Here is a 24,926-nt window from a genome sequence, read left to right as displayed (position 1 = left end):
TCCTATTTGATTTATTCCCTCACTGGGGATGGATGAGCTATCATCATAACCCTTTTTGAAATATAGTTTTACTTATTTGTGTGTTTTTGGCTGTGCTGGGTCTTCGTTGCTGCGAGGGCTTTGGGCTCCTAGTTGTGGTGCACAGGTTTCCCATTTCAGTGGCTTCTCTTGCTGTGGAGTGTGGGTTCTAGGGTGCGTGGGCTTCAGTAATCGCAGCATGTGGGCTCAATAGTTGTGATTCTTGGGCTCTAGATCACAGACCCAATAGTTGTGGCACATGGGCCTGTTCCGTGGTATGTGGGATCTTCCCGAACCAGGGATCGAACCCATGTTTCCTGCATTGGCAAGCAGACTCTCCACCACTGAGCTACCAGGGACGCCCCATCATAGCCCTTTATGTGTTGTTTCCCAGCATGTTTATTAATGACTCCCCCTTTTGCTGTTAAGAGCTTCCCTGATAGCTCAGTTAGTAAAGAATCTGCCTGCACTGCAGGAGACCCCAGTTCAATTCCTGGGTCGGGAAGATTCGCTGGAGAAGGCATAGGCTGCCTATGCCAGTATTCTTGGACTTCTCTTGTGGCTTAGCTGGTAAAGAATCCACCTGCAATGTGGGAGACCTGGGTTCGATCCCTGGGTTGGGAAAATCCCCTGGAGAAGGGAAAGGCTACCCGTTCCAGTATTCTGGCCTGGAGAATTCCATGGAATGGGGTCTCAAACAGTCGGACGCGACTTTCACTTTTGCTGTTACACGTGTCCCAGTTTGGACGGTAATGCCATGGTCATCCTAGCTTTAGTGCTTTTCCCCAGGAAGATGTTAACAGGTGAGGCAAGAGCCCTGTAAAACACCTGGGCTCTGACCCAGCCTCTGGGAAGGACCCACTGCCTGAATCACTGACAGCTCCTGGAGCCCCCGTGCTCCAGCCCTGGCCTTTGGGCAGCCCTGATTCACTGCAACTTCCCTGCCTGATCATCACATGTCACCCAGAGATAAAGCCATGGGACACACAGCCTGCTGGACTGCACCGAAACGTGGGTGGCAGTGGTAGGTAGAATTCACCACAAGGGGATGGAGTTTATTAAGACCTACCCCCAGGATCTGGGGGCTCAGAGTGCTTCCTGAACTTCTTTCACCCAGCAGGATGGAGAGGGAAACTCCTTTCTGGGTCAGAGAAGTTGGTAGCGATGAGTGGAAGCCCAGGTCTAGGGAAGGGAAGGGGAGATGAGAAATGCAGAGAGTCAGGACAGCCAAACCTGCAGTGTAATACCACAGCCATCCACACCCATGTGGCCCTTTGAAGAACCAATTTCTCCTAGTTACTTTGGATGTCTGGTAGTGGGCCTGTTTCCAAGTGGCAAGAATGAACAGATACCACTGTCTTTGAATGGATGTCATTCTTGGGCCCATGCATCCTATCTTGCCCAGCCCAGCATGACCTGGGCAGCCTGTGGGTGCTCAGGTGCCATCCACGTGAGCCCACAGTGAACTGTGATGGTGAAACAGAAACTTGCTTAAGCCCAGGGTGTGTCAGATTTGGTCTAATTGGCAGGTAGTTAAGAAAATCAGAAAGAGAAAAACAAGTATCAGATAAGATCACTTATATGTGGAATCTAGAATAATGGTACAGGTGAATGTAATCACAAAGCAGAAATAGAGACACAGATGTAGAGAACAAATTTAATGGACACCAAGGGGGGAAGGGGGAAGGGGTGGGGGTGATATGAACTGGGAGACTGGGGTTAACATACACTGCTGTGTGTAAAGTAGATAACAGATGAGAACCTACTGTATCACTCAGGGAACTCTACTCAGTGCTCTGTTGTGACCTAAATGGGGAGGAAATCTAAAAAAGAGGGGCTGTATGTATACATATAGTTCCCTTGGAGAAGGGAATGGCTGCCCACTCCAGTATTCTTGCCTGGAAAATCCCCTGGACAGACAAGCTTGGCAGGCTACAGTCCATGGGGTCACAAAGAATCAGACACAACTGAGAAACTAACACTTCATTTCATAGCTGATTCACTTTGCTGTACAGCAGAAGCTAACACAACATTGTAAAGCAACTGTACTCCAATTAAAAAAAAAATTTAATACCACTAAACAAAGGAGCTCTCAGCAGTCCCTGGAGACCCTTGTGCTTCTGCCTTAAGCCAGAACAAAGCTTCTCAGACCCCTGGGATGCAGCAAAGGCTCTCCAAGCTCAGAAATCCTATGGCTTTAACTCTGGGGGGAAAGATGCTGAATTCTCCCACCCCACCCCTGGGAACAGAGGTGAAGCATGTGCTTTGCAAGGCTCTCGGAGAGGAATTAGTGATATCCTTTTGTTCTTGCCACTTGGAAACAGGCCCACTCCCAGACATCCAAAGCAACTAGGAGAAACTGGTTCTTCAAACGTCCACGTGGGTGTGGATGGCTGTGGTATAACCCTGCAGGTTTGGCTGTCCTGACTCTCTGCATTTCTCATCTCCCCTTCCCTTCCCTAGACCTGGGCTTCCACTCATCGCTACCAACTTCTCTGACCCAGAAAAGAGCTTCCTTCTCCATCCTGCTGGGTGAAAGAAGTTCAGGCAAAGTTCAGGAAGCACTCCAAGCCCCCAGATCCTGGGGGTAGGTCTTAATAAACTCCATCCCCTTGTGGTGAATTCTACCTACCACTGCCACCCACGTTTCGGTGCAGTCCAGCAGGCTGTGTGTCCCATGGCTTTATCTCTGGGTGACACGTGATGATCAGGCAGGGAAGTTGCAGTGAATCAGGGCTGCCCAAAGGCCAGGGCTGGAGCACGGGGGCTCCAGGAGCTGTCCGGCAGTTGCAGAGGCAGCTCCGTGCATTTGGGGCTCACATTCTCTGCCTTGCTTGCCTTGGAGGCTCTGACACCTGCCTCTGGACTGAGAGTCCTGTTATAAACAGACAACCTGCTCTGTTAGCCTGGCAAAAATTAGGACAGATGGGCCTTGGTGTGACACACAAGAAGAACCTTTCCTCTCGCAGAGCACAGCCCTCATCACAAGCACTGGGGGAGGAACTTGTCCAGCACTCTGCCTGCTGCTATCCAGGGCTTGGGAGCAGAATAGGGGCGGGGGGTGTTGTCTCACTGCTTACTGGCTCTGGAGCTTTTGATGTCACTATGCGAAATGTTTTTTGTATTTATGTATCTTTATTAGATAGGAGATAAAACTCAAATCTCATGAGGCTGCTCAGAGCCCTTGGAGGTTTTTTCTTTGTTAAAAGTAGGTACTAAAAAAACACAACAAAACTAAGATCATGGCTTCCAGTCCCATCACTTCATACCAAATAGAAGGGGAAAAAGTGGAAGCAGTGGCTGACCTTATTTTCTTGGGCTCCAAAATCACTGCAGAGGGCAACTGCAGCCATGAAATTAAAAGACACTTGTTCCTTGGAAGAAAAGCTATGACCAACCTAGACAGCATATTGAAAAACAGAGACATTACTTTGCCAACAAAGGTCCATATGATCAAAGCTATGGTTTTTCCAGAAGTCATGTACGGATGTGAGAGTTGGACTATTAAGAAAGCTGAGCACCAAAGAACTGATACTTTTGAATTGTGGTGCTGGAGATGACTCTTGAGTCCCTTGAACTGTAAGGAGATCAAACTAGTCAATCCTAAAGGAAATCAGTCCTGAATACTGATTGGAAGGACTGATGCGAAGGCTGAAGCTCCAATACTTTGGCCACCTGATGTGAGGAACTGACTCATTGGGAAAGACCCTGATGCTGGGAAAGATTGAAGGCAGCAAGAGAAGGGGACAGCAGAGGATGAGACGGTTAGATAGCATCACCTACTCAACGGACATGAATTTGAGCAAACTCTGGGAGATGGTGGAATACGGAAGAGCCTGGCATGCTGCAGTCCATGGGGTTGCAAAGAGTCAGACCTGACTTAGTGACTGAACAACAACGTTAAAAAATATTTACTTGGCCCCGGCCAGGTCTCAGCTGTGGCATGCAGGACACCTTTGGTCTTTGTTGCGGTGTGTAGGGTCTTTAATTGCAGCATGTAGACTCTTAGTCAAGGCATGTGGCATCTGGCTCCCTGACCAGGGGTCAAACCCAGGCCCCCTGCATTGGGAGCTCGGATTCTTACCCACTGGACCACCAGGCAGTCCCTCTCTTGCTATTTGAAATTCTATGATCTGAGAACTTGCAGCCTTGACATCAACGGAAACGTGGCCGCCACCGAAGGCCTGACCGAGGAGATGAAGTTCTTAGGGAGGACATTTCAGCTCAGGATGAACTTGGAACCATGCTGGTATCAGAAGGGATGAGAAGAGGAAGGATAATTGATTGATAAATCACCCCAAAGAGAAGGTCGCCACGACCAACTGCAGTCCCTTGGAAGGCTGTCCTGGGAAGGGAAAGATGTCAGTTCTCGTGTTCACCCTGCTGTCTGAGACCATCTGTCAGCATCATTTCTTCCCATCTTCATTCAACAAATATTTATTGTGATTCTAGTGCATAAAGCCAAGCACCTACCGTGCGCTTATTATCCCTATCACTTACTGTTTTTTTTAATTGTGGTAAAATATACAGAACATAAAAGTTACCATTTTAACCATTTTTAAGTGTATAGTTCAATAGTACATAGTGTATTGTTCAACAGTGTATATTCACACTGTTGTACAACCTGTCTTCGGAGCTCTTCATCTTGGAGAACTGAAACTCCACATCCCTCCTGTTTTGTGGATCTTTATTCCCTGACCAGGGCTTAAAACCATGCCCCCAGCCATGGCGGTGTGACACCTTAATCGCTGGACTCCAGGGAAGTCCTTCATGCCCAGTAAACAACTCTCCACTTCCCCTCCCCACCAGCTTCTGGCAACCACCATTCCATCAACACTTTCTGTCTTTATGAATTTGATGACTTTAGTTACCTCGTATAACTTAATCATACAATATTTGTCTTTTTTGTGATGGCTTATTCCACTTAGTATAATGTCCTCAAGATCCATCCATGCTGTGGCATGTGTAGGAATTTTCTTCCTCCTTAAGGGCTTCCCTGATATCTCAGTTGGTAAATAATCTGCCTGCAAAGCAGGAGACCCTGGTTCAATTCCTGGATCGGGAAGATCCACTGGAGAAAGGATAGGCTACCTACTCCAGTGTTCTTGGGCTTCCCTTGTGACTCAGCTGGTAAACAATCCGCCTGCAATGAGGGAGACCTGGGTTCGACCCCTGGGTCGGGAAGATCCCCTGGAGAAGGAAACGGCTACCAACTCCAGTATTCTGGCCTGGAGAACTCCATGGACTGTACAGTCCTTGGAGTTGCAAAGGGTTGAACACGACTGACTTTCACTTTCACTTAAGGCTGAATAATATCTTATCCTACTTTTAAAAAGAAAAATAAAACGAAGAGGTATCTTATTTTTTCTGATAGATTGCTGGCCAGTGGTAAGGGCCCTGGCTGTCTTAAAGGATGAGAGTCATATCTAAGAGGAAGTTGTATGCCTATGCTTCCCTTTCTACAGGTTTCTCCTCGTGGGGCCTTGTGTTGAGGGATGCCTTGGTGTTCACTTCCTCCGTATCCCCAGCAGGTGGCAGCATGCTCTGAGCTGGGCTGCAAAACCGGTGGGAAAGTGAACCAAGGCTCTCGGAGGGCTTTGTGACACTCCTGAGGTTCTGCATTATTGCTGTGAGTCTCCCAGCGGTTCTCCCCTTTAAGATATGAAACAAAAGTCTCTGCTTCAGCCATCATCTTTCGGCTCTGTTTTGTACCATCCACCTTCACACTGATTTATTTTTTGTTCTCACAATATCCCTCTCCTTGATTACAGAACACTGAACCTCAAGGTCACACAGCTTCTTTTTTTTTAAGATTTGAAAGAAAAAAAAAAGGTTTGTTTGCCTATTTATTTATTTTTGGCTGCGCTGGGTCTTTGTTGCTGTGCATGGGTTTTCTCTAGTTGTGGTGAGCAGGGGCGATTTCATAGTTGCGGTTCAAGGGCTTCTCAGTGTGGTGGCTTCTTTTGTTGCAGAGGACAGGCTCTAGGCGTATGGGCTTCAGTAGCTGAGGTTCTCGGGCTTAGTTGCCTTGAAGCATGTGGGATCTTCTGGGAGCAGGGATTGAACCTGTGTCCCCTGCATCGGCAGGCAGATACTTAACCATTGGACCACCAGGAGTCCCACAAAGCTTCTAAGTGGAGTTTCAGGTAGTGGAGTTCATGGCTAATGTCCTTTCTAGCATATGTAAATATTAGTATGTAATTTTAGAATGTAAAATATTGTATGAATATGTAAATTTTTACATGTAAATTATTTTTAGTGAGTTTCCTCCCTCCTTTCTTTCCTTCAACAAGTATGCGGAGCTCTTCTATGTTCCATTTGAATGCAGAGTTCCAAAGAATAGCAAGGAGAGATAAGAGAGCCTTCCTCTGTGATCAATGCAAAGAAATAGAGGAAAACAATAGAATGGGAAAGACTAAAAATCTCTTCCAGAAAATTAGGGATACCAAGGGAACATTTCATGCAAAGATGGGCACAATATAAAGACAGAAATGATATGGATCTAATAGAAGCAGAAGATATTGAGAAGAGGTGCCAAGAATACACTGAACTATAAAAAAGATCTTCATGACCCAGATAATCACAATGGTGTGATCACTCACCTAGAGCCAGACATCCTGGAATGCGAAGTCAAGTGGGCCTTAGGAAGTATCACTATGAACAAAGCTAGTGGAGGTGACGGAATTCCAGTTGAGCTATTTCAAATCCCAAAAGATTGCACTCATCTCACACGCTAGCAAAGTAATGCTCAAAATTCTCCAAGCCAGGCTTCAACAGTACATGAAGCATGAACTTCCAAATGTTCAAGCTGGATTTAGAAAAGGCAGAGGAACCAGAGATCAAATTGCCAACATCTGCTGGATTATTGAAAAAGCAAGAGAATTCCAGAAAAACATCTACTGACCTGCCTCCTGAGAAATCTGTATGCAGGTCAAGATGCAACAGTTAGAACTGGACATGGAACAACAGACTGTTTCTAAATAGGAAAAGGAGTACGTCAAGGCTGTATATTGTCACCTGATTATTTAACTTCTATGCAGAGTACATCATGAGAAACGCTGGACTGGAAGAAACACAAGCTGGAATCAAGATTGCCAAGAGAAATACCAATATCCTCAGATATGCAGATGACACCACCCTTATGGCAGAAGGCGAAGAAGAACTAAAGAGACTCTTGATGAAAGTGAAAGAGGAAAGGGAAAAAGTTGGCTTAAAGCTCAACATTCAGAAAACGAAGATCATGGCACCTGGTCCCATCACTTCATGGCAAATAGATGGGGAAACAGTGGAAACTGTGGCTAACTTTATTTTTCTGGGCTCCAAAATCACTGCAGATGGTGATTGCAGCCATGAAATAAAAAGACGCTTGCTCCTTGGAAGAAAAGTTATGACCAACCTAGACAGCATATTAAAAAGCATAGACAATACTTTGCCAACAAAGGTCAGTCTAGTCAAAGCTATGGTTTTTCAAGTAGTCATGTATGGATGTGAGAGTTGGGCTATAAAGAAAGTTGAGCCCCAAAGAATTGATGCTTTTGAACCGTGGTGTTGAAGAAGACTCTTGAGAGTCCCTTGGACTGCAAGGAGATCCAACCAGCCCATCCAAAAGGAAATTAGTCCTGAATATTCACTGAAAGGACTGATGCTGAAGCTGAAACTCCAATACTTTGGCCACCTGATACGAAGAACTGACTCATTGGAAAAGACCCCAATGCTGGGAAAGATTGAAGGCAGGAGGAGAAGGGGATGACAGAGGATGAGATGGTTAGATGGCATCACCGATTTAATGGAAATGAGTTTGAGTAAGCTCCGGGAGTTGGTGATGGAAAGGGAGGCCTGGTGTGCTGCAGTCCATGGGGTCGCAAAAGAGTCAGACATGACTGAGCAACTGAACTGAACTTCTATGTTCAGGGCCTCAAGAGTCTCTAGGAAGATATTTGCTGTCATAGGTTCTTGGGGGATTGACTCAGCTGCTTGGTAACTGACAGTCTCCCTAGAATCCTTCCTTTCTCAAAATCTGGCTTGTCCAGGGTAGCAGGCCCTGAGGGTCAGAACTTTTCATCCTGAGGGCTTGGCAAAGCAACCATGCCTTTTCTTGCTGCCTCCAACCATTTCCAGTCTGGCAGTCTCCTGACCTTCACCTTCCTTTACCCTCCCCTCCCCATGGCCCTCCCACCCCCAGCCCAGTGTCCTCTGAAACAGAAATATTCTCTCCGAGAGGAGGCTGCTCACGGGAAGGTCCTGGGCTGAATCTAGAGGCCTGGGTGTTCCTGTAAAGCCAGTGATTAACACTGAGAGAGGGGCAAGCCAGCCGACCTCCCCTTGATTAAATGAGGGTGTGGAATTTGTTGTTGTTCAGTTGCTCAGTTGTGTTCGACTCTTTTCGACATCATGGACTGCAGCCCACCAGCTTCCCTGTCCTTCACAACCTCCCAGAGTTTGCTCAAACTCATGTCCTTTAGCGGATGATGCCATCCAACCATCTCTTCCTCTGTCGTCCCCTTCTCCTCCTGCCTTCAATCTTTCCCAGCATCAGGGTCTTTTCTAGTGAGTCAGCTCTTCACATCAGGTGGCCAAAGCATTGGAGCTTCAGCTTCAGCATCAGTGCTTCCAGTGAATATTCAGGGTGATTTCCTTTAGGATTGACTGGTTTGATCTCAGTTGTAGACCTATGCAAATTAAGACACAGAGAGGGAGGGGATTTCTTCAGATGAGGCAAGTAGAGGTGGATGGGTGGTGACTGGGCAGAATTCACTTGGAAAGAAGGAGGGCCCATCGGGACACTTCTGGTTGCTGTGACAGAACACACTGGCTTCAGAGGCTGGGAAGGACTCTGAGTCAGAGTATGAGTCACAGGATCCAGGGCTTAGGGCCTAGAACTGAGGACTCTTGTCACTGGGATGTTTGCTCTCTTCTCTGCTTATGTATTTGCTTCTATTGGTGTGTTGACCTCGCTCTCACTGCAAACATCTGGCTGGCCACTCCCAGCCCCAGCTTGGGAAGGAGGGTTACTTTCTTGACATTCCCTGTATTCATCCCAAGGAATGAATCGGTCCCCATGCTTACCACTTGGTTCAATCACTGCTGTGGGTGGGGAGAATTGGATCTGTGATTGGTCAGGCAATGCTGCTGCTGCTGCTAAGTCACTTCAGTCGTGTCTGACTCTGTGCGACCCCATAGACGGCAGCCCACCAGGCTCCCCCGTCCCTGGGATTCTCCAGGCAAGAACACTGGAGTGGGTTGCCATTTCCTTCTCCAATGCATGAAAGTGAAAAGTGAAAGTGAAGTCACTCAGTCGTGTCTGACTCTTCGTGACCCCATGGACTGCAGCCCACCAGGCTCCTCCGTCCATGGGATTTTCCAGGCAAGAGTACTGGAGTGGGGTGCCATTGCCTTCTCTGGTCAGGCAATGCAATATATTATATATTTATATATTATATATTTATATTATATATATTCTATGTTATATATTATATTATATATATTATATATTAAATATAACATAATTTAGGAGGCGAGTGGAAACAATAAGTGCAGGGGACAGCGGCAGAGGAGTGTGTGTGGAGTGGGTTGTGGGTTTGTGTGTGTGTGTTGGGGAGGGTGTGGGTATGTGTGTGAACTACAGCCGGCTGGGACTGTTGCATCATGGGACAAGCATTGTTGACGAGTTGATGAGTAGTGGTAACAGCAGGACCACGTCTCTCTGGGCTCCGGAAGCCCGGGGTCAGCAGTGGTTGTCATGGCAACAGCCTGATGGGAATGTCTTAAGGAAAAGACTAAGGCTGGAATGTTTTGAATGGTATTTGCCTATAGATGAGCACCTCTCTTGCTAAGAGCCAAAGAAAGACCCACCCCAGCTACTTGGGTTGTCTCACTCTGAGTGGGGGAGGGCGGGATGGAGTTTGAGTTTCCCTCTGAGGCTGCAGGGGACAGGTGGCCCTAGTTCTGCCTGTTACAGGCTAACAAAGACGTGTGTTCTGCACTCTGAGAGCTCACAAGATGCAAATATGCTGTGATGAGGTGCCTGGGGCTGGTGAAATATCCTCCCATGTGGACTCCCCGATTCCAGCCTTCCTCCTCCGGCTGCTGCCCACGTAGTCTTTCTAGCAAGTAAATCCCATCAGGCTGCTTCTCTGCTTAAGTCCTGTGGTGGCCACTGATTCTTGATAGACTAAAGCTCAAGTACCTGAACTTGACATTCCTTGTCCTCATGATCTTGCCTTCTCTGGACTCTCTGCTTCACTGTCCCTCTCCTCCACTCACACTCCTTGCAAATCTGTATTCCCGGATGGCTTCATGCCTCAGTACCTTTGCATGTGCTGTGTGCTTGGACTATCTTCCTGCTTCCACTGGAGAACGTTAGCACCTTCTTTAAACAAGGTGGGTAACGGCTCCTCCCATCTGCATGTCTCTCAGACTAGGAGAGCACCAGCCAAGAGGTTGAGCTTGAGCCTCTTGAGCCACACTTGTCCCTCTGGGTGCACGAGGCCGTGGCCAGGCCTGCCCAGCCCATCTGGCAACCCCTGGCCAGGTGGGACAGCTTTCCCTTTAGAGACAAGCAGACCCAAGATAAATTAAAAAACTCTCTCCTTAGGTTTTTTTGACCTTCAGAAAGGGGCCTCATCTTTTCACCTGACAAAGACTTGATGAACATCCCTTATGTATTAGACACTGTTCTAGACACTTGGATACACTGGTAAACAAAACAGACAAAAACCCCTGCCCTCAAGGAGCTTGTGTTCTAGCAGGGGAGACAGACAGTAAACAACAAATATAAGAAAAAAGATAAATAATTTATTAAAAGGCACCTAGGGCTATGGTGAATAGGACAAGTTGAGCAAGGTAAGGGAGTCTGGGTGTCCCAGGAAGGGAGGGAGGGAAGGTTGCAATAGTAATAAAGAAACAGGATCAGTCTGCTGCTGCTGCTGCTGCTAAGTCACTTCAGTTGTGTCTGACTCTGTGCGACCCCATAGACGGCAGCCCACCAGGCTCCCCCGTCTCTGGGATTTTCCAGGCAAGAACACTGGAGTGGGTTGCCATTTCCTTCTCCAATGCATGAAACTGAAAAGTGAAAGTAAAGTCGCTCAGTCATGTCCGACTCTTTGCGACCCCATGGACTGCAGCCTACCAGGCTCCTCCGTCCATGGGATTTTCCAGGCAACAGTACTGGAGTGGGTTGCCATTGCCTTCTCCACATCAGTCGGCTAAGGCTGCCATAACAAAATGCCCCAGACCTGGCGGCTTCAACCACAGAAATCTATTTCCCACTGCTCTGGAGCCTGGGAAGTCCAAGATGAAGGTGCAAACTAGGTTTCATTCTGAGGTCCCTTCTCTCTCCTTGTTGGTGGCTGCCATCTCCCTGTGTGCTCACATGACCTCTTCTTTGTGTGTGTGAGGAAAGAGAGCTCCAGGATCTCTTCCTATTTTTTTTTTTTTTTTTTTGACATCATTGTTCATGTATTATCTGCCATGGGGCATGTGGGCTCTTAGTTCCCTGATGGGAGATTGAACCCATGTCCCTTGCATTCGAAGCATTGAGTCTTAACCACTGGACCAACAGGCAAGTCCCTCTTCCTCTTTTTAAAAGGATACCAGCTCTATTGGAATAAGGTCCCATTCTCATCATATCACTTAATCTTTATTACCTCCTTATAAGCTACTGAAGCTGAAGCTCCAATACTTTGGCCACCTGATGCAAAGAGCCAACTCATTGGAAAAAGCCCCGAGGCTAGGAAAGATTGAAAGCAAAAGAAGAAGGCAGCAGAGGATGAGATGGTTGGATAGCACCACCGACTCAATGGACATGAATTTGAGCAAACTCCAGGAGATAGTGAAGGACAGGGAAGCCTGGTGTGCTGCAGTTCATGGAGTCAAAAAGAGCTGGACATAACTTAGCACTGAACAACAATAAAGCTTCATTTCCAAATACTGTCACATTGAGTGTTCAGGCTTCAACATATGAATTCAGAGGGAGGGTGGGGAACACGATTCAGTCCAAAACGAGCCTTGCTGAGAAAGCAAAATTTGAGGATGGGATTGTAGGAGGTGAGGGAATTGGAATATCTGGTGGGGAGGGCATTCCAGGCAATAGAATGGCTGCAGCAAAGAGCCTGGGGTGGGGATATGCCCACAAGTTAGAAGAACTGAAAGGCGGCCAGGGTGGCTGGGTTGGGTAAGCAGGGCACAGTAGTAGGAGATGAGGTTAAAGGGGTGATGGACCAGATCATGCAGGGTCTTGAGGACCACGTGAGGCTTTTCCTAGGCGAGAGATGGGAGCTGATTCTGCTTCCAAATCTCTGACCTTTAAAGTGAAAAGTATAAAAATCTGAGATGAGAGCCCAAAGTTTGTATTCTGATCACCCTCTGGTTTCCAGTCTCCAGAAGCAGAGGTTCCCCTACCACCGTGCCCCGTTTTGTTCCAGGAGGGGCGTTGCCTGCCGCTCCCCCTCCCTGTGAGTCCCCTTGGCAGCCTCCCGCACCCCCATACCCTGGCTTCCTTCCAGGTGACTTTTCTCACCTGCTCAGGCCAAAGGAGCGGCAGTCAGCCTTCCCAGCTGAGGGCAGTATACACTGGCCCGGGAGTGTGGCTCCACTCAGATCCCCAGGAAAGCAGCCCTCGGGAAAACAGTCTCACTCTTCCCCATGACTCAGCGCTGGGGATGCTCACGACTCATTTTTCTCACTCACAGCAGAGACAAAGCCTTGGAGGCGTCACAGGATAATTAATAGTGAGAAAACTCCCAGAGATGCCCCACTTGTCCTCCCAGCAGCTTGGGAAAGAGACCATTAGGTCCTCTGCTGCTGATTAGTCAGTTGTGTCTGACTCTTTGTGACCTCAAGGACTGTAGCCCACTAGGCTCCTCTGTCCATGGAAGGAAACTGGAAAAAAGTTGCTCTCTGCATAGACTGTAGAGGTAGAAACCAGGAGAGGCCAGAATGAGTCACCTTTTTGAAGGCTGGAAAGGAACCAAAGGAGAGGGATTATTCTTTATCTTGGTCATCCTCCCCAACCCTTACCTCTCCCTTCGCAGCACCGTGTGGTCACCGGACACCCTCCTCCAGTTTCCCTCGACTCCCTGCAGAGGGTCCTTATCTTTCCTTCTACAGCTGAATGGATCTTTCTGCATTCAGTGAGATGCCATGTTTCACCTTCAGATCCACTCTGAGAATTCAAACACAGGGAAAAAATCACCCTTCCACTCTTTGAATTTTGTGTTAATTATTTCTGAAATTCTGCCTCTCCCCACCCCCCGGAGTCCACCCACGAACAGGCTGGCGATATCAGCATAGAGCCTGGCACTCCCAATGCTTGTGGAATTGATTTCACTGCCAAGTGAGAAGGTCCACTTGAAGAGGTGACCCGCAAACAGTGATTCACCACGGCGTGGGAGTGGAGGGGAACCTACTTCTGGGAGGGTAGGGTGTCAGCACGAGGACTGGGTGTCACAGAGCTTGCAAATACATCCAATATTCTAATATAATTTAAAATAATGATCACCACCCAGCATTTCTGGCCTTCTGACCACAGATAGTAGTAAAGCACGCTGGAGTCTTTTTGGACCATGAGTTTAAAAATGTCAAGAATCAGAGCCCAAGAGATTGTTTGCTGGAACCTTTCTTGGCAGTGGGGATGAAGTCTCCCCTGAAGGATAGAGTTGGTCCTTGGGACAGTGACCACAATGCAACCAATCATAGAAAGAACTGCTGCTCCCTGGGGCTGGCAGCCTGGATGCGTGGGGCAGTTCTTAGGGGTTTGGCTCACTGTGAGTCTTATTAAGGAAACCCATGTCCATTGTGTGCACAACACCAGATAAATTGCATCTAACTTATTTTCTTGGTAGAAAAACATGGAGGACAGAAAAAGGAGAGGCAATACACTGTCAGGAGAGTGAGGGTTCCCAAGATGCTCAGAGAGAAAGAGACTGTGGATAAGAAGGGCCCAAGATGCAGTAGCCATGCAAGTGTGATGGAGTAATAGGTGATGGCCTGTGAGGCTGACCAATACCCACTGGTTTCACTCTTCTTACAAGGAAATCCTCTGGTCTCTCCCTAGGTCCCTTGAGTGGATGTGGGCTCTGTGCAAATGATGGGGGGCACTTTTCCAATGTAAAGAATGCATGCTCATCTGGACCAGGGGGCTGGCTGATGCGAACTTCTTTCCCATGGTGGATTAACTTCTGAAAGGGTTTTGGAACTGCTGAGTTAAGGACCAGACTGGGAGTCCTGACGACTCCACCACAGGGTGGAGGATGCCAGGAGTCTGACTGGAGGGAGGCTGTGGGACTCAGATTCTAGAACAAGCATGCTAACTGCAGACAACCACCTATCTGCAGCAAAGAACCAGCACCAGGCAGTCTACCATGACAGGGTGGTTCCGCACGGTATTGCCGGAGTATGTTCTGTTCCTGACAAGTATTTAGGTAACTGGCAGGCTGGGACTGTATTTCACACACAGTGCACCCTTCCAGGGAACCTGCAGCAGCCGGAATGGGCTTGTTGCCCATCTGCGCTCCAGGGAGAGCGTCCTGAAATGGGGACTGGTGGCTCCGCAATGACGGCCAGTATTGTGAGGCTCCTTGCTGTTGACAGCACGCCTTTACCTCCACTGCCTCGGCCCCTAAAGAAACAGGGTGGTGCTTTTCCAGTTTCAGTTTTAAAGTTGAAGAAACAGAGATGAGAGAGTGCCAGGTTCAAGAGAAGTTTGAAATCTCACTCTGCCCAGCCCTGCCCATCCTCCCCTCCAGTCCCCAGGAATAGGATGTTACCAGGGGTGATCAAGGGCCTGGGGAGGCAGGCAGCGCTCCGGGCCTGCAGGATGGGCAGGGCGCCTCCTCTTGCCCTTCTCCATGCCTGGGACTTCTCTCCCTGAGTGAGGCTGAGAAATGTGGGTTGGACATGCTCTGTCTGGGTCTTGGACAGAAATTCTTGCTCATGTTTCCTTGAATGCTTTTCCTGGGACTCACCTTTCCTTGCTATGGGACTGTTAAGTAGTTTCAGGATTCAGAAGGAAAAAATAAGCTCCTTCAGTGAGCCCTCAGCCTAAAATAGGGAGTCTCTTACATAGGGCAGCCTGGTCCACCTGGACAAACGAGTTTCAGTACTCAAGAGTCTACATTTGTTTGCCCTGGGATAGGATAGGATTTTTTTTTTTTTTAATTCTATACACCTCATTTATTTAGAGTGAGAGGTGAACAGTAAAAAGTACATTTACTTAAAAAGCAAAAGAATGCCAAGATAGTAAGCTGAGATCCCACCCATGGTGGAAGTGGGAGGGTCTTTGGCCAGACACTGTCATCCTTATCCGGATAAAGTCACCCTGCTCAAACCACACATCAGTGACCCGCCCAAGGTCCCACCACCATAAGTAGAACCGGAGCTGAAATTCAGCCAGGTCTCCATCTTTTTCCTTCTATCTCTTCTAGTCTTGAGACAAAGCCAAGACAAAATGGGAGGATGGGGGATGGCCCTGCAGCCTTGGGCATTCCGGGAGGAGCTCTGCACGCTTGGGGTCAAGGTTGGTTCCACGGTGGACAAGCTCCACACTCAGTTGTTACTCTCTTGCAGCTGCCCTGGGAGGCGTGTTGGCTTGGCACCACAACCTGACCACCTCTCTTCCCTCAGTGCCTGTTCCCCGCATGAGCTGAAGCCCTTGGGATCTTCTGAGACTGCTTGAAGGAGGAAATTTGTTCTATACCTAACTTTCCTCCCGCCTTGTTTCCCTCCTCCCCTTCCTCCTTCCTTTTATCTTCCTACTCTCCCTCCTCCCTCCCATGCACGCACTCAAATCTAAGCAGATGCATGCCTGCAGCATCCTATCTACTGTCTCCTGTAGGTTCAGAGGCTTCAGAAACTCAATACTTCCCCTGAGTCGAGAGCCATGCTGAATTATTCATAGGTCAAATCTGTTGCAAATTTCAAAGTGATTTTTTTTTCAAGGTTGTGGTTATGAGGCTGAGGGTGAAAGAATTAATGAATATGCCTAACTTTCAAGGAGGTCAGACATGCCCTCAGAAATCAGGTAGTGCAGGGTCTGTCTCATAAGGCCCTAGGACAAGCATACTGAAGAGAAATGCCCTGTGTAGTGATTCACAAAACTGTGGCCTTGGATAGATAGAACTCCGGACTCCCTGAACTCTTCAATCAGTGGACTGATGGATTAAACACACCAGAAGATAGCTGGGACTCACCCAACCTCTACACCTGTCTAGAATCCATCTCCCCCTCAGCTGGGACCATTCAGGAGGGGATCAGGGTACCCAGAGTTTTCTGAAGTTTTACCCAGAGGCACTGGTTGGGGGCAGTGAGCTCCCCAGCCCTGAAAGTGTTTGAGTTGGCCATGATGAACAAACACCAGGCATGTTGTTAGAGGGGCTCCTGCTTTGGGTAGTGTTGGACTAACTGTGGATGATTATTCAGAATTATCCTGTTGATCAGTTTGGGGGAAAAGATCATCCTTGTAACTGAGTGTCTTGAGATTCTAGAATGCAGTTACTAGGAATAATTTGATCTCAAAGCAGACTCTGATCATTGATTCTCAGACTCAGAAATGGTTGGCTTTATCTGATATTCTTTCTTGGATTTACCTGCCAACTGTTGCCAATACCCTCTCTGCCTCCTATTCTTCATTCATTCCTTACAGTGCCTTCACCATTGGGCACCATTCTGCCAGAGACTCCCGAAGTCCCCTATAGCCTCCCTGACCTTCTAGTGGCTTTATGTAGAGGAAGTGTAGCCTCATGGAGAGGTAAACAGGTCTGGAGTTGGGTGGACCTAGATCAGTATCTTGGCTTAACCTTTAAAGCTGTGTGACTTTGGGGAAATTACCTAACCTCTCTGACCTTCACTTTACGCTTCTGTAAAATTAGAATGGTAACACTTTTTATTTATATATAGAACTGTGAGGTTTAAATGAAATAATGTAGTTAATGTATTTAGTCTAGTGTATGGTACATCCTTTCCCAAGTCCGTTGTACTCTCTTTTGCCTCCTGCCCTTGACTATGATACATGCATAGACAGTTCTGTCCCCACTGTGATAGAGACTTCTAATTGTTCACTAGTGTCCATTCCCCCCTTCTTCCCTCTTAGTTTTAGCTTGATACATGGCAGCTTAGCCAGAGTCTATATTCTCTAGCCTCTTTTGCAGCCTAGAGTGACCATATGACTAAGTTATGGCCCGTGAGATGGAAGCAAAAGTGAGGTATGCAGCTCCTACAAGAAGAAATTGTCTTTTGTGTTCTCTCTTTTCCTGAAATGTGAAAACCGTGCTTGTGAGTTGGCTTTGATTATACACGTGAGGGAAATGCCCCAGAAGATGGCAGAGTAAGCAAGAAGGAAGCTGGGTCCTGGAGCATCTACCCAGCCTGGATCATCTGCCTGCCTATGGAATACCATGCAAGAGAAAAGCAAGCCTCCCCTCAGCCTTCTGCTCATCCCTCAGGCCTCAGCTTAGATCTCAGTTCTCTAGGAAGCTGTTTCTGCTGCTCCCAGGACCAGCTTTCACCAGTGTCCTCACTGAAGCACACACCACAGAGTCTTACAAAGATCTACTGGCTTATTTGTAATCCTCACCACCCTGGCAGTGCTTTAAGGCAGGGACGGCAATCTCACATGCTCTCTGTTCTCGGGATCTGAAACACAGGAGGCACTCAGTGAGCGCTGATTAGATCAGCGGCAGGGCCACGCACCTGCAGACTGCCTTAGTTCTTCCCTGAAGGGACCTTCAACACTCCCACTGCTGAATCCCAAACAAAAGCTGAAGAACCAACCCCCATTCCTCTCTTCCTCCAAACATACTCAGGGCTTTCTTCCACAGTCCAGTAGTCCAGTCCAGGCTCGGGAGAGTAGCACTCTCCCAGGGGTTTGTTGACTATGGCCAGATGCAATCCAGTACTGGACCCAGTCCATGGGAGTACATTTCCACAAGAGTCCTGTTATCAGGAGAAAGTAAAAAGTGAAAGTGAAGTCGCTCAGTCGTGTCCGACTCTTTGCAACCCCATGGACTGTAGCCTATCAGGCTCCTCCGTTCATGGGATTTTCCAGGCAAGAGTGCTGGAGCAGATTGCCATTTCCTTCTCTAGGGGATCTTCCTGACCCAGGAATCAAACCTGGGTCTCCCGCATTGCAGGCAGACACTTTACCGTCTGAGCCACCAGGGAAGCCATGAGCTCCACCCCAATGTGAGACCTGGGAGTGTTTTGATTCCCTGATGGCTCAGACGGTAAAGAACTCACCTGTAATGTAGGAGACCTGAAGTTCAATCCCTGGGTTGAGAAGATCTCCTGGAGAAGGGACTGGTTACCCACTCTAGTATTCTTGCCTGGAGAATTCCATGGATAGATGAGCCTGGTGAGCTACAGTCCATGGGGTCATAAAGAATAGGACACGACTGAGCAACTAACACTAACTAACCAACCCTCACTAGATTATCTTTGACTTGAAAGCCTGGGCAAAAAAATAGTCTTTTGGTAAAAATGGGGAAAACCCATACATCAATTTTAATTAGAAAAGATATGCAAGCTCTTTTGTATTTGTTTTCAATTTATATACATCGATGAGGTCTGTTTACAAACCTGGAGCAGGGCAGTCCTGGTGGATTTCTCGTCACTGAATGCACCATCCAACGGTCCAAGGCCTTGGCAGCTGACTTTGAATGCAGAGGCTCTGGCCTCCTGCCAGCCTTTCCTTGAAGACAGTTCCCAGGAGCGCTGACCTTGGCAGCAGTTAGATGCTGTTGCTTTTCATTAGTGCTTCCTTGTCTTCTGCCAGACCTTTCTTTGGGGTACTCTATGTTGATGGCAGCTTTCACTGAGGTCTGTGAGTTCAAAAGATCACGGTTGGCCTGCCTCACTGTTCATCAGCCTTGGCTTTGGGGACCAAGCCCACGGCATCATCCAAATTTCCAAACATGCGGTGTTGTGATCCCACAGCCCAGGAGGCTCAGAAATTGCGTCAGCTTTCCTGAGAGCTTGGTAGGTTTAAGCGAGCCCCAGTCCTAAGAAGCTGAGTTTACCCCAGACCAGGGGGATATATCATTTAGCCTAGAAAGAATGAGATTGGTGCTTTTGAGAAGAGGAGTACCACCTCAGAGCGGGGCTTTTAGTCTCAGCCACAACCTTGACCACAACAAGGAGATTATGGTGGTTTGAGCATTCCTGGCGGAGAAGGCAATGGCACCCCACTCCAGTACTCTTGCCTGGAAAATCCCATGGACTGAGGAGCCTGGAAGGCTGCAGTCCATGGGGTTGCTGAGGGTCAGACATGACTGAGCGACTTCACTTTCAGTTTTCACTTTCCACTTTCATGCATTGGAGAAAGAAATGGCAACCCACTCCAGTGTTATTGCTTGGAGAATCCCAGGGATGGGAGAGCCTGGTGGGCTGCTGTCTATGGGGTCGCATGGAGTCGGACACGACTGAAGTGACTTAGCAGTAGCAGTAGCAGGCGTTCCTGGCGTTTGAGCCAGGATCTCACACACTTGTGGAGGGATACAAAGGGCTGAGCTTCCTCAGGCTCGGCCTCTGATGGGCCTTGTTCAGATATCCTCCCCAGTGGAGCACAGTGTGACGAGGGTGGGAGAGGAGGCCACCCTCAGATAAACCATCAAGCAGAGTCCTCCAGGGCCTCCCCTGGGACTAGTTCGAGTTAGCTAATGTTGATCCTAGGACACTGTTTCAAAGTTCATGTTCACCTTACTTAAATGTGTTCAGGTGACAAGTCACGTGCAAATCATGAATCTTTTTGGTCTTAAACTTCAAAATACTCAATACACTTTGGTTTTAAATGGCTACCATTTTCGACTACATTGTATTAACAATTTAGATATCCAGAAGCACCAAAGTCTTTTTCTTAAGAAAAACAGCATGGGTGGAGGTTGGCTTGTTTGTTCAGTTGCTCAATCATGTCTGACTCTTTGTGACCCGTGGACAGCAGCACACCAGTCCTGCCCACTCCTCCCCATCTTCCAGAGTTTGCCCAAGTTCACATCCATTGAATTGGTGATGCCATCCAACCATCTCATCCTCTGTCACCCTCCTCTCCTTCTGCCTTCAATCTTTCCCAGCATCAGGGTCCTAAAATTAAGGCAGTTTATGCTTAATTTTGTCTGTGAATTGACAAGAATTAATTCAGCCTTGGGGGAGCTTAGTTGAGGGTCCACGACCCCACTCTAATGGACTGTTAGGGTCTGTGATTTGGGTTGAATACAGACACTTCCAGCCGGCCTCTCTGTATCCCTTCTAGCAGTTTCTTACTGAGAATGAGGCTAAGAGAAATAGTTCAGCTCATAGTTACCTCTGTTTCGACAGACCCCAACTTTTAGAAGCACCTACTTTAAAAAAAAATCAAACAATGAAATTAATCATAAAAGCAGTTTATTGAGCTCACATTACTTGTCAGGCACTGTGCTATTCTCTCTTCACACTTTATCTCATGTAGCTCTTATGACACCTGAGACGTAGGTACCATTATTATGCCTGCTTTACAGATAAGGAAACTGAAGCTCAGAGAAATTATATAATTGGCTCAAGGTGATGCAAAGGCCAGGTTGTCTGCTCAGTTTTTTTATTTTTATTATTTATTTTTGGCTGTGCTGGGTCTTCATTGCTGGGCGTGGGCTTTCTCTAGTTGTGGTGAGAGGGGCTACTCTTCACTGTGGTGCTTGGGCTTCTCCCTGTGGGGGCTTCTCTTGTTGCAGAGCGCTGGTTCTAGGTGCGCGGGCTGCAGTAATTGCAGCACAGGCTTACTTACCCCGTGGCATGTGGGATCTTCCCGGACCAGGGATTGAGCCTGTGTCCCCTGTATTATAAGGTGGATTCTTAACTACTGGACTACCAGGGAACACTGACCACAGTTTTGACCACTACATAATTTTGCAAAAAGTTTGATTATTGGGACTCCCTTTGTGGTACGGTGGATAGGAATCCAGCTGACTTGGCCTCCCTAGGCCCCAGCCACTGGGTCAACCAGTTGCGTTGGCCAACTTGGCCTTCCTGGGGAGGCAGCTGGTGTACCCGGCTGCCAGGCCTGCAGAGGGCAAGTAGGCCTGCCAATGCAAGGGACACGGATTTGAGCCCTGGTCTGGGAAGATCCTACATGCCAAGGAGCAGCTAAACCCATGTGCTACAACTACTGAAACCCAGTCTCTAGAGCCCAAGCTCTGCAACAAGAGAAGACTGGGCACCACAAAGAAGAGCAGCCCTCACTCGCCACATCTAGAGAAAGCCCTCATGCAGCAACAAAGACCCAGCACAGCCATCAATAAATAAACAAAAGAAGGCACCCTTAGTTAAAAATTTTTTAAAGGGCTGATTATTAATGAAATGGGCAGAAACCAGGTTCTTCCATTTCAGAAAGGGCTGTGTTTTATCACCCACCTCTGATGGTCCCAGAAAAACATTCCACAACCTTTGTGCTCATGGGTAGGGAAGGATCTGAATGGGAATTAGATAAAAGAAAACAACAAAATAGGTTGTCTGAATTTCTTTCTTGCCTGAGTCTGGTTTTGCAACTGTAAAGGTCCTTATCACCCTTCAAGTTTGAAACTCCCCACATGGTGTATCTTTGGCTACAGCTTCTTCTACCAAGTATATGGATTTGGCAGAGCTGGCTTCATGGGGGTAGTTCTTGAGCGCCACCCGGGGCCCTGTGCTTTGAAGGGTCCTGTGCTTTTGGGCTGCTCTGTGACAGCTGTCTGGAAATGGTTTATGGTATTTGAATGAAAGGGTGTCCATTTCCAGTTTGCACTGGGCGCTGCCAGTTTTGTCATTGGTCCTGGAATTTAGGAGATAAAAATAATGTACTGTGGGATTTCCCTGGCTGACCCAGTGACTAGGACTCAGTGCTTCCACTTCAGGGGGCTTGGGTTCAATCCCTGGTCAGGGAATCAAGATTCCACATGCCATGTGGTGAGGCCAGAAAAAAAAAAAAAGTACTATGACACAGAGTAGAAGAAGCTGTGAACTACCCCAGAGTCAAAGCTGACACTCCTGTGGCACCCCCTTGTCAACTCACTTTCTGTGACCATAGCAAGCAACCTGGAGGAGACAGCCACTCCCTGCCTTGCAGAGAGGGCTGATTTTGATGGCAGAGCAGGAACTCAGCACTGTCTCCATCAGAAGAACGGAGGTGGAGGGAGTCCTGATGCTAATGAAAACCTCAGGAGGATGGGGGAAGGTGGCTCAAGGTTCCCTGAGTTTGGGTTTGCTTGGTGCCCTGACTGGCGGCCAATGGTCTGATTTCAATGCCTCGGACATAAACACGTCTTCTGACTCCAGACTGGAGTTCAGGGCCTTTGGTACCACCTGTTTTGCAGCCAAACGATCAAACTACCACACCACTGGAAAGGGCTCTGCTTAAACAGGTTGGGAAGGGGTACAGTGTGGGCAAGGTGGCTCCTTACTAAAAGCTACCCAAGGTCTGGGGGTCCCGCCTCTGGTTTAGCCATAAAGAAGCTAGTTTGAAAGGCGGAGTTGGGGAGGAGAATCAGTGCCATCCAGTTTGGTTCGTGTCTTCACCCTTGTTTCCAGCTCACAGATAAACCCCAGCTTGCTCCTCCGGCTTTCTCCCTTGTCTAATGCCCCCATATTTTTGATGACAAGCTCCACAAAGCTTCGCTGTGGCTTCTGGGTCTGGAGCAGCCATCTCTGCCGTGCCTGGCATTCTGCCCCAAGGTTAATGTCGTTCAATATTAGGGAGGGGAAGTAGAGCTTTTGGTTCTGAGGCTCTGGCCACTGTGGGATCAGCTAGGGCGGGGGGTGATTTGGGTCGGTGGAGGGAGACGACATCTGTGAGACACACCATCTGGACAGCACTTGAGATGTATAAAGAATTTCTACAGTCACAAAACACTGGCAGCCCATTAAAAAACCCAGGTCCTTTCTTTGCCGGATTTCTCTCTTGTTGTTCAGCTGCAAAAGATCATTCAAGGAGAAAAGAAGTCCATGCTGCCCTGGACTATTGGCTTTGGAGCTAACATCAGGGTTTATGAATTATCATTGCGGGCATCTGGAGGCACGGGCTCGCCACTTTCTCAGAATCTGTGGAATGTTAACCCCAGACTGCAACACTGCTAAGGCAGATTTTAGCATCCCTGGCTGAGCAGTGCCAGCTCTCTGCCATCCTGCCCCCAGGGCAGTTCTCTGGCTGCTGCAAGCTGGCAGTCTCCTCGAGGCCCTGTGTTGTCATGGAGAAGGTTTTAGAAATATATCACTGGATTGCAGACGTTTTTCTGCCACCTGGAAATGAGTGGGCTTGTAGAAAAGCAACAATGGAGGGAGAGAAAGGGCTCTTGGAGGGCGGAGCTGGCGCCAGGGGAGCCGGCTGCAGCAGAGAACCGGGAGTCTGTACTGCTGTTTGCTGTTTGGTATTCTGGGCAGGCAGCAGCGTGCTGATCAACTCACTCCCTGTGGGACTCTTGGGAGCATGGAGTCAGCCACGAGGCTATAGCCTCTGCAGAAAAGTTTGCAGATTTTAAGAAAATGAATCGCCCTGCAGCCCAGTCTGATGGAGGGGACACCAAATGGACTCTCACTTAGAAATGCTGATGTAAATGTATGTTTCCTGCAGGCAGAAAAGCTGCCTTTGCCCATGCATGCCCGCAAGCTGCCCTTCACCTGTCTGTGCTGGCTCCTTAAGAGACATCTCTCTGCATGAGACCTGGATGTCCCAGCCATCTGGGTTTCCATCAGGAACTTCCACCCCCAGTTCCTGCAGGGGCTTCAGACAGCCCATTTAGGGCACAAGTCACCCCACTGTTTGCTGCTTTATAGGTCAAAAAACAGTTGAATATAAGTAATTTCCTATTCAGCCAAATTGATAGCTTCAGGGCAAGCTAGCTCTTTCATTGGAATTAAATGATAAGAACATCAAAGAAAATCGGTGCTAGATTTTTCTCTTGCCTAATAAACATCATCAATTACTTTCTACATCGTTCTGAACTCTAGTGTTCTGTGTACATTTCAAGCCTTCACCTTCTAAATACTGTTACCCACCATGCCCTCAAAGTTACAAAGTGTACTGTCTCTTTTCCTTGAGTTTTGTTTACTTTTCCTGCTACTTGAGGTAGAGACTAGATATGTTCTGGGCCCACGCAGAGAAGGTATATCTCAAAAGTACCTTCAAATGGATTCCAAGCATCTGTTAACTGGCTTAATCACTAGCACAAGAAATTAAATACATTCTTTTCTTAGAAGTTTTGGTGACTTTTGGAAAACCCCTTAGAGACTTCTAGCCTACCATTTCCTTTGTAAATCTGACAGGTCTAGACTATGAACAAGTTTGAATTGGGACTATAGCTACTATCAGTACCTAGGACACCTTAGGTACTTTCTCCTTTCTCCTCCCTGGACCTTGCTTTGGCTGCCTCAAGATAGCTCCAGTGGTAGGCCTCTTACTCCTTGATTGAGGCATTGACTTATTTAGCTATGCTCAGATTCACGAGACATAGATCCCACCTGAATTTTTCTTTTCTTTTTTAAAATGTTTGTTTATTTGGCGGTGCTAGGTCTTCATTGGGGCATGCAGATTTAGTTCCCTGACCAGGGATTGAACCTGTGCCCCCCTCGCCCACATTAGGAGTACAAGTCTTAGCTATCAGACCACCAGGGAAGTCCCTAACCTTGGATTTTGCTGTCTCTGACTTCTTCCTAGTATTCTCCAACCTCTTTTTTAAATTTCCTTCCTTTTTTCTTCCACTCTCACTGCATCTTATCTTTGCTCAGACGTAATGATGCTCTCACTTAATGACCCTTCATAAATCAGCCCTTTCCTTTTCCAAAGAATCTCACTTTCCTCCCTCCCCATCATTTATTTCCACTTATTTTAGTGGCTGCAGAAAGTGGGAGCCCAGGCAGAATTTTCCACCCACCCATGGCAACAGAAGCAGACCACGAAATGTAGGGCCAGAGCTTTT

This window comes from Bos grunniens, chromosome 10, assembly GCF_055505025.1.
Source record: "Bos grunniens cultivar Pamir isolate PY7600 chromosome 10, Bosgru_T2T1.0, whole genome shotgun sequence".
NCBI classification, from domain to species: domain Eukaryota; kingdom Metazoa; phylum Chordata; class Mammalia; order Artiodactyla; family Bovidae; genus Bos; species Bos grunniens.
Note: the sequence above shows the minus strand (reverse complement) of the source record.